This window comes from Leptidea sinapis, chromosome 26 (genome assembly GCF_905404315.1).
Source record: "Leptidea sinapis chromosome 26, ilLepSina1.1, whole genome shotgun sequence".
Lineage (NCBI taxonomy): Eukaryota > Metazoa > Arthropoda > Insecta > Lepidoptera > Pieridae > Leptidea > Leptidea sinapis.
In genome coordinates this window covers 10871557-10882402 of record NC_066290.1, presented here as the reverse complement: position 1 = coordinate 10882402, position 10846 = coordinate 10871557, and the positions used below count along the sequence as shown (strand labels likewise).

Sequence of the window (10846 nt, the reverse complement as noted above, 5' to 3'; positions counted from 1 at the left end):
GCATTACGAAATACCATCTGAACACCGCCCGCCCGCCCAGTAGCGGCCCGAACTGCCGCCCGGCGCCCTCCCGCGTCCGATCCGCGAAATCAATAACGCCACAACACAAAAAACCTATTCAAATCTAGAAAAAACAACATTAAACCAGTACAAACCAGTGAACAATTATAAACTATATCTGTGAGTTTAAATACCATTAGTGATGCTAAATATTTCAGTTATAACTACCATCAAACATATGATCGTTTATTAAAATATAGATCGTGAGTTATTCCCGTTTATTGTAAATTATTTTATGTTCGTAATATAAAGGTAAGTACTTACGTAACTAAGCGCGGCGGTCAAAATCAATAGACTAATATTTAGAGGCACTCAAAATGTCTATGTTGCTTCGGTAGTCTATTCGCAAAACAAAAATATTCACATAACTTGAAATTGCACGGTAAAATGTAACAAGACTTTAATACATCAAATTAAAATTGAAATATTTTTGAATACTTATAACTTATGAAAAAAATAACTAATATATTATAAGATGAAAAATAAACACATTGAAACCTATAATGCGTTTAATCAAAGTAAAATTATTGTCTAGTTGTGTCACTGCTTCCGCTATTACAACTTTCCATAAATAAATAAAAATGAAATAATTGTATGTTACGAAAATATGTATAATAATAAATAAATAATTAAAAAAAAGATAAACAAATATGTTAATAATATATAATTGATATTTACACATAAATATTTCTACAGAAATGTATTTGGCATTGGATTTGAAACAGCTGATGTCCTGCGGTATTTTTAACCTTGAAAGTCTTGAAACAAACTGACGTCTATAGCCTTTTATTATGATTTATTACAACAATGAACATATTCATAATGAATTTGATAAAGTAAAACATTGCGAATTTAGTGTTCTCAATAGCTCTGAAAGACAACCAGCAAAAAACGGAAGAAAAATACTTATGAAATGTTTATTGCCTCGTTTATGCCTTTATAATAACGTAGCTTATCAAATTGTCTTTTTTAATTAATTAGTTGATAATAGCTAAAATTGTGGATAACATATATATATTAAGTATGGTAATATGTAGAGACCGGATTATATGCAAATGCATATTGCATATTTAGTACCTTTTCAGCGGTAGTTGCATATTTTAGAAAAAAATAATAATAATGCATTTTTACGCTCTATCTCGCTTATCGTTCGATGCTTTTCATAGTAAACCCAAACATTGCAGCCAAATTTAAATTCTGCCCAGTAACCTCAGTAGACGTAGAACGCTACTTTTCCGCTTACAAAAATTTACTAAGAGATCGTAGACACAATTTGTCTACAGAACATTTAGAACAGTACTTATTAGTACATATTTTTAAAGGTAAATCTGAAATTTCATTGTTACCTAACTACGTATATCTTGTAATAGTTTTTTCACAAATACAATTGTCAGTACAAGCCTTTATAAAATGAAATAAAAATATTTAAAAATATGACTTTTTTATTTTTTCCTATTTAATTGTATGCATATTTTGGCCCTTTTTATGGATTTTCGTGCGTATTTTATCTATTTTACTTGCATATTTGCATGCATATTTTGGGCATTTTGAGTAGCATATAATCTGGTCTCTAGTAATATGTCTCATCGACGTATAATTTCAATTAACAGCGTACTTTATTTTTAAATCTTTAGTTATTCAAATTGTGTCGTTTTTTGTAATAGTCCAACAGTAAAACATCATATTTTGCAATATTCAGATTAAAACTATACAGTTTACTGATATTTCATTTTATTTCTCTTGAAAGAAATCGATTTGAAACAGTTTTATTGTATGAATGCTCTAGCTCGTGGAATTTATTACCTTTCAATTAGCACCAAGCGTTAAGTTTGCGGCCAATAATAACAATAATATATAAACAGAGTGATTTTATTACCGGGACAGTATGGATAAATCCTAATCCAGAAGTTATACAGAAAAACTCTAGCTCTTTTTTCTTTGAAAACAATTATTGTATAGATATTGTTTCGGTCAAACGCGATTGTACATAAAACTAAATATTAAATTAGGTATCGACTGTGATTTAGGATGGACTCCTAAACTAATGAATGGATTTTAATGGGGATTACTTCATGGAGTGCAATTTGGCCCAACTTGAGATATAGGATAGTTTTTATTTCGATTTGGGACCCATAATTATTTTTATTTTCAATATTTGTTTTGTATGGACATATTTTCTATGAGAGAATTTAGTGACGCACGGTTTGACAGTTCCGCTGTGAAACAATTTCATTATAACAACAGGGCGAATTTTTTACGAAATAATTCTTGATGTTTTGAAATATTATTGGCAAATTCGTATTAAACAGTATTTTTTTTATTATCTACAGAAGAACGTCTGTCGGGGTAGCAAATATATATAATATATATATATATACATTAAATACTGTGCCATCGGCTATAGCCGTTTTAAACTTAATTTTTTGACACTACAATGCGCGAGAAAATAATGAATTTTTAATATTAAAATATATATATACATGTAACTATAACTATCTGCAATTATTGGAGCATTTATTTTCTAGTCTACACTTTATCTATTTGTGTGATATACGTACAATTACCAACTAGACTCATAGTCGCACTCAAGCGTTTTCATTCAGTTGTGTTTTGACCGCGCATTGAATACAACGCCACGCAATTCAGTGAAAAACTCTCCAAATAATTAGAATATTACCATATTCAAACTTAAAAAGGATGTAGTGTTATTTCATTCCATTTATACTAACAAATTTATGTAACTAACTTGACATTTTTAATCATAATATAAACTTCTCGTATCGCGGTGTTTGTTCCCAACTCCTCCGAAACGACTAAACTGATTTGTATGGAATTTTGTGTGTGTATCGCGGGTAGGTCGGAGAATCGTCCAACATCTATTTTTGATATCCCTATAAAGGAGTGACCCACCAGTAATTTTTTTTTTGATTTTTTTGATAATTATTTTTATTTTATTATGATTCAACAATGAAAAATACATACAACCTCAAATTTTCACTTGTCTACGAACAAAACCTATTTTTGTACGAAACACAGAGATGTTTACACATTACTGTTTCACGGCAGAAATGGGCGCCGTTGTGGTACCCACAATCTAGCCGGCTGCCTGTGCAAAGGAGCCTCCCACTGGTAAATATGCTCTGGCTGCTCCATCTAGTTACATGACTAAAGAAGACGTGACGGGACTGCAATGTGCCAGATAAACGCTGCCTGATACTGCGTTCCTGAAGTATCCAGACGTTGCAGTTGGTGCAAACTGATACTCCAAGCATCCTTCACCAGCACCACATTTGCAGAGCGCTAACGTTTCTTTTCAACCTCTTGCAAGTTGTGGGAACAGGATACCAACGTTCTCATAAGCCTGGTTCTTGTGGCTTGTTTTGTATTTCTCCATATTTAATTCTTCAATGCACCCATCATTATTGGAGATATTATTCAGCCCAATCTGTCGGTTTGTCTGTTTGTACGGGCTAATCTCTGAAACTATTGGGCAGTTAAAAGCCTCTACTTAGTTAAATAGCGTATTACACAACAACTTATGAACATAATTTAATAAGATTTGGCGTGTTGATGCCATTATTGCCGGTCAACATCTTAGATACTTTCCATCCAGGAAAATTAAAGAGTTCCCGAGGGTTAGATAAAAACTATGGTAGCTTATATAGCGTAGTAAACAACAACTTATGTATCTAATTTAAATTACAAAATTAACCATGTAAAAACAAACCAAAATTGTAAAATTTACCATGTTGATACCTTAAATTGCCGGTCAATGTTTTAAATACTTTTCATTCCTGTAAATTAAAGAGTTCCCGTGGGATATTTGAAAATCTAAGTAACTTATATTGCTTAGTGCACAATAACTTATGCACGTAATTTAATAAAACTTTGCATGTTGATAATGAAAATAATATTTCCGGTCAACATCTTGACTACTTACTACCTTCCAAAGAAGTATCTACTCAAATTATAAATGTCTAGAAGTCTGGATGTATGGACCTGTATAAATCTCAAAAGTAGTTGTATTTGTAAAATACGTCGGAGAAAAAACCTTCGAACACAAACATTTGATTATAATATGGCAAAATAACGTTTTCCGGGCTAGCTAGTCTTAAATATATCGTTGTTTTGCATCCGTAATACAGACATAGCCTAGTTTGGGGCAAGATAATTTGTGTAAAATTAATAAAGTTTGTCAATATTATTATTATTAGATAATTGTATTGTAAGATATTAGTGATATGAACAAAAAAGTAAAAAGCTGAAGCCATTTTATGTTATTCTTTTAAGAATAAGAGTCTCCTTCGATAGATTGAACTAGTTATAGCCTGTAATTTTCAATCTACGTCGAGATAAACTCGATAACGTTGTTAATACGTACCGAGATTGCAACACGAATATGTGTGGTGCTGTTATTTTTATAAAACAACCATATTGTAACTGATTTGGTTGAAGCCGAGAGACCGGCAAATAACAAGCTAAAAGAGTTTTTCAACCTGAAAAGTTATTTTTTTATAGTAACCACAAGAAGGCTTGACATTCAGGATAGATATATAAGTACAAGCGAGCGGCCGTGATCTCACCTGAGTCACAATACAGTGATGGAACAGTACTCAAACTTCATAATAGAGCGCTCGAATCGCACGCACACAAACACACGACTTACACGACCGCTAAGCAATCTTGGGGAGACTAAATTATTGAGTGCCACGTCGTACGCCGCCGAGACTGGTTTCTATCACTATCCGAGTTAAGGCGAAGGGTAAGCAGAAAACACGCAAACAAGGCATTTTTAGACAAGTTTAATAGTGAAAATACACCATTTGGAGCTATAAACACTATTTTATCATATAACACATACCCTTAAGGCTTATTTGTAGGTTTCTAATGTTTGCTGTTGGTTATAGTTAACACTTCAGAGCTATTTTGAACTACCACTTTTCATTGCAGTTAAACAAGTTTTTTCTCGGCATGATGCATTTGTTTAGTACTATTCTCGGAAAAGGTATTTATATAGCTTGTACTATTTTTGTGTAGGTACATTTATTCAGATTAGTAATCAATAATGATAATTGTAAGCATATAAACTGTTTGCGTCTGTTAAAATATTACGATACCCACGCAAGAATTTTTGTTGGCTTTGTTACATAGATCGCGGGCCGGCAGCCGTGAACCCATATCGCTCTAAGTCGCTAGCATTTAGTGTCGTCTTAAATTGGCTGCGTCGCGTCGTCCGCGTCAATCTTTCTGTACCAACCCTAGCGCTCCGTCCAGACGTAGGTATAAATTTCAAGGAGACAGCTGAGTAACGCTACTGTTCTATTACTGGTATTGTGCCTAACTAGATTTGAATTACACGTAACATTATTTCGATTTCCGCAGGAATGTTACTTTAAATCAAATACACCCTTTGTTACTTGGTAACTTCGTTTTCATTTGTGCCCGCATCACCAAAAATTTACTGGACAGATTTCAATTAACGGCCGATTTGAATAACCTATCTATACTTAGCTTAACTTACTAGAGGTAGACAAATATATCCTTTTACGCTTACTTTCACTTCAATAACCTATCGACATATAACATTGGACTATAACTAATAATATTTGACATAACTATGGATAGATAAGATCTTGTCATTAAACGGTGATAGCAATGTATCCGTAAGTAGAGATACTGAAATAGAGTTATTGAAAACGGCCGTAAGTCTTCTAGGTTTTAATCCATAGAAATATGGCCCTTTAAAAAATATTGCAATATCTTCATCAAAGTTTGAAGTTTAATGAAACAACAATTTTTATAAGCTATTAACTACGTGCTTAGTCCCGAGTGTACGCGGACTTAGTCGAGAGTATCAGCTAAAATAACATAAAACATATATAAATAAATAAAGTATTTATCTTCAATAGAAACACCTACATTGAAACATAATATTAAATATAGCGTTTATTAATCCTATTGCAGTTCTATATATAAAGCGTTTATATAAAAACCTCAAAACTTTGAGATTCGTTCTCGGCTATTTCCACCTCCAAACATATCCAATCGTTTCATAATTTTCAAAACGGAATGGTAAGGAAATAAACTATTTCGGACTGTTTTAATTTTTCCATTTCTTTTTAGATAATATTTTACTAAATGTGGCGCGGTAACGTAACGCGTTACGTTAGCCAGTCTGTCTCGCTACACTATATTAATCTCTATCTGAAACCAAGAGGCAAAGAGTCGATTACCTTTGTATAGATAAATTGCCGATAACGATTCTTCATAATAACGTTATTAACGTGAACTATTCAAAGTGAAATATCAGCGGTAATAACAGATGTTCGTTATTCCGTACCCTTGACTTTTCTATTCCAATATGACATACATTCAAGGCATTCAAGGTTTCTTTTATTTTATGCAAATCGACAATTCACTTCTGCTGCTGTTTTCTAGTAATAAATAAAGGAATACACTTCGAAATTTTCAAAATTATTAATACTGACCAATTTGAAACAATTTTTAAGTCATTTTAAAACATTAAGTACAGTATATTAAAACGGTTAAAAAAGTGTTTCAACTGATTTTATATCTGACGGAAGTACTAAGTGTTACTTCCATCAGAAAAAAAATCTGAGTTACCCCGAAGTCTTGCAAGAAGTTTTACTTCAAAATTAGTTTCTTAAATCTTTTATTTTGATTTAATTATATTCTATTTACAATTTTATCAAGAAAATACTATCGTTACATGCATATTCTTATGTAAAATAGTTTTTCTTTCTAAGACGGGACGCGGGGAACCTGAAATGTTGAGATAAAATAGAGATTTTATTAGTCGAGAGTAGAACCTGACCTACAAACAGAAAAATAAATGGCAATAGACTTCTCTTATAAATTGCAAATTATTCCACTTAACAGTAAATGAAGTTAAATCTGTTTATTCATTCACAGTCGGTTGGTTTTTTCATTCGTTTTCTCTCATTGGTTTGTAAGCTTTCAGGATCCATCGATTTTAATATCTCGTCGTAACTCGCTTCTTACATGACTGTATTCTCTTGAATGTCAACGATTTAAAAAAAATTACAATACGATGTTATTAGTTAAGCTTTGCAACAATTGATGAAATTATCATTTCAAGGGCATGGGATAAATTGGGCATAATTTTTTTAACGATTGGTTTTTGGTCCACATCGACTATAGACTAGTCTTTTTTTATGAAAATATGGGACGATACGAGCAGGACGTTCAGCTGATGGTAATTGATACGCCCTGCCCATTTGAATGCAGTGCCGCTAAGGATTCTTGAAAAGCCCAAAAATTCTGAGCGGTCACCTTGAGACATAAGATGTTAATTCTCATTTGTCCAGTAATTTCACTAGCTACAGTGCCATTCAGACCGAAACACAGTAAAGTTTTACACATTACTGCTTCACCACAGAAATAGGCGGATCTAGCCGGCATCCTGTGCAAAGGAGCCTCCCACTTTTGTAGCGGCACTCTCTTCTACTATCCTGATCCTTTCCTGAAATTTGTCTTATTCTTACTAGTTCTAACTGTTAAAATATTCTCGATTTAATTGGGGTATATACACATGTAATCTAGATCAAACCAGTTCAGTGGAAGTTTGCATTGTAATGTACATCATATATTTTTTAGTTTTATCATTCTCTTATTTTAGAAGTTACAAACATTTTACCACTTTGGAAGTGCCTCTCGCGCAAACTATTCAGTTTAGAAAAAAATAATATTAGAAACCTCAATATCATTTTTGAAGACCTATCCATAGATACCATGATATACGTATGGGTTTGATGAAAAAAATTTTTGAGTTTCAGTTTTAAGTATCCCCAAAATTTATTGTTTTTTTTTTCTATTTATGTGTGAATATGTTACTCGTAATGCGGTTCACTGAATATTTTATCTACTTACCAAGTTTCAATAGTATACTTCTTATAGTTTTGGAAAAAAGTGGCTTTGACATACACGCACAGACAGTTTTCGCCATTTGGCTACGGAACCCTAAAAAGATACAGTCATTTAAGTCTTCGCAAGTAAATCGAACCTTAGACGGTAAGTTGTAAGTCCTGACAGCACAAACAAAGGGAATTGTTAGTTGTAGTCACAGTGCAAGGTTAGTTGGACACTTACATAACATTGCACTGGCAAATTGACGCGGCGCAAATAAAATTTCATGATAGCTCTCTGCTACAAAGTCTTCTTACTTATGTATCCTTCTTTCAATGTATTAACTCTTATTACATCGTCAATAATCAAGCCTCGGTGCACGAGACAGACTCAAGGGGTCTACTCCTAAAATCGAAATTCGATATTATTTTATTTATTTGGAAAACCAACAGCTTTTAAAACTTTAAATGATACTTAATATAATTACAGAGAGCCAATTATAGGTTTCCACAATTAGTGCTAGAGTAGAAAAATTGAACTGACAACGTGAGCATATGCAATTCGAAAATAACAATTTACATTATCATTAAGGTTAATGTAACAACTTAAGAAGATGTAGGGTTATAAGTAAAATTTGTTGGCTATATATCGTGGCATTAGTCGTGTCGAATTCTACTCTTAGTTACATCTTATTCAATGTCGAAACGATGATTGAACGAACGAAAAATTATTCGATATAATCGGTCCTAACTCTACACTTAGTTGAAAATGTCAGAGACGAATATTCGAATTTGACAATAAATAATCCAACGTCACTTTTACGATAATATCAGCGACACCTTCTAGGCTGTCGTTGCTAATATCGTTTCAAGTTGAAGTTGTGCTTTAATTGTGATTTGTGAGTGTGGAGCATTTTTTGAGCCTTTTGGTGTATCTTAAATAAACAAACGCCTTTAAAACTTGCGGTTTCTTATAAAATCTAAGTTGAAGTTTCAAAATTATTGTTAGGACTACGGTTACCACCCGGCTGAATTAATCCAGACTTTAGACTCTAGCCGGGTCTCTAGCTTGCCCGGATTTACTATCAACATTTATTATTAGCATCGTAAAAAATATTAGTCTATGTTAACGATAATCGATAATGAATTCGAACATTTCTTAGAGTAGGGTAGTTGCGTTATATTCGGAGTAATATCGTATCGTTCCGAATGTATCGTTGTCGATTTTGCGAGTAGACTCCAGGCTTTGATCTATTGAGCGTACTCAGACTTTTTTTCATTTATTCACTATTAATTATAATTACATATATTTTTCCTTGATGCCTAATGGAAATTTACAATGTCAGTCTCATAAGCGAAAGCAAAGAAGCACCTTTACTGTAGGTACCTATTAAATACTTTGCTCAGACTTGTAGTAAGACTTAGTATTATATAATGTGAACTTGACTTTTGCAATGGGCTGTCTTATCTTAATCTCAGAATAATTTCAGCTGTCAAATGACTATAAAAAACGAAATCAAAGATTATGCTAAGCTTACATTCAGCTAAGTTTTACGTTACACATTATTTTTGAACATTTTCTGGGAATATGTCGTAGAAGCATATACATCGCCAAGTAAAAGACTTACTTACTCGACCTAACGGTGCAGTAGGAATACCAAGCATAAATTTGTTGCTGGTACTCGAGTTTCCCAGAAAATTTCGCGTATGTGCCTACATGTCTTTATGTACATTTAAAACATTATCATGAATATATTGAGAGGCAACAGTTAAAATCTTTAGCTGTCCCGCAGCACAATGATGGCATTACTATCGGATATTTAGACCCGTAAGATTATATTATAGGACATAACACTATATTATTGCAATGTGACTATCACATACTTAAATAACTATTTAAATCCAACTGGATGATCCAGCAATGAGTTTCTTGCTACTTCTTCTCATTAGCTCAACCCTTTACGAAGAAGCGGTAGATTGAATAAGAAAAAAATTTTTTTTGACATTCAAAAGTTGAAGTCATTTCCGTGACCTACATGAATAAAGTGATTTTGAATTTGAATTTGAATAGCTCGTACAATCAAACAAAAATCTTTATAGCTATACACTTATTGTACTTGTAAATATAATACATTATTGTTTCATACTTTATTTATATGCTTACAAGTATATAGTTATATTTCTGCCGCCGAATTCCACCTTCGCACAACATGGCACGAATTACAATATCCCCACCATCTGGATGTGTGGCGTTCCTCCACAGTGAGGTTTTCAAGGAACTTTCTTCCACGTACAACCAAGCTGTGGAATGAGCTTCCTTGTGCGGTGTCAGGACGATACGACATGGGTACCTTCAAAAAAGCGCGAATACCTTTCTAAAATGCCGGTAATTCTCCTGTGCTTCCTCTGGTATTGTAAGGGCAGCGGTTATCACGTGAGCGGTTATCGTGACCCTACGGTCTTCCATAAAACAAAGTATTTTGTTACCATGAATCGAACTTAGTATTTAAGCTGTCAAGCAAATGATACTTAATACCGTGGCTTTTGTAAGACTATCGTATTGACTTGTGTGATGGTAAATATTCCCAGAGGGCGTGGTTTGTACGCCACGGAAAACTACGGTTCTTAATGGGTGATAAGATGCCAGCTAATATAATTTATACGTCTAGATTTTCGCCTTTTGCTGTTACACAACCGATGCAAACAGGCCAAGTTTATTACTTTAGTGTGCGTGACAAGCTACATCTTACACTCGCGATTTGTATGTTACTTAGTTATTGTGCGTGCATTGTCAAAAAAAAAAATTTGTTTACGGATGAGATTTTTTTTACAATTGGGCAACATTTTAACATACAAAATGACCGGACTAACCCAACTAACACACTGTAAAATGTCGTTGT

General features: G+C 33.1%; 2 protein-coding genes across 7 annotated transcripts in view; one reads left to right on the top strand and one right to left on the bottom strand.

Annotated features, from left to right (window-relative positions):
* LOC126972445 (chitooligosaccharidolytic beta-N-acetylglucosaminidase) overlaps nucleotides 1–10846 on the bottom strand; it is a 561898-nt gene that overhangs the window by 162298 nt on the left and 388754 nt on the right. The window lies entirely within an intron of this gene.
* Nucleotides 7–10846, top strand: part of LOC126972427 (sodium/hydrogen exchanger 3) — a 76307-nt gene continuing 65467 nt past the window's right edge. For 3 of the 5 annotated variants that reach the window (XM_050819156.1, XM_050819154.1, XM_050819157.1), the window contains exon 1: nucleotides 52–312. The gene's annotated coding sequence lies outside the window, so the exon portion shown is untranslated. Of the gene's footprint in view, nucleotides 313–10846 lie in introns of all 5 variants that reach the window. The other 2 variants (XM_050819153.1, XM_050819152.1) reach the window with 2 other exon arrangements.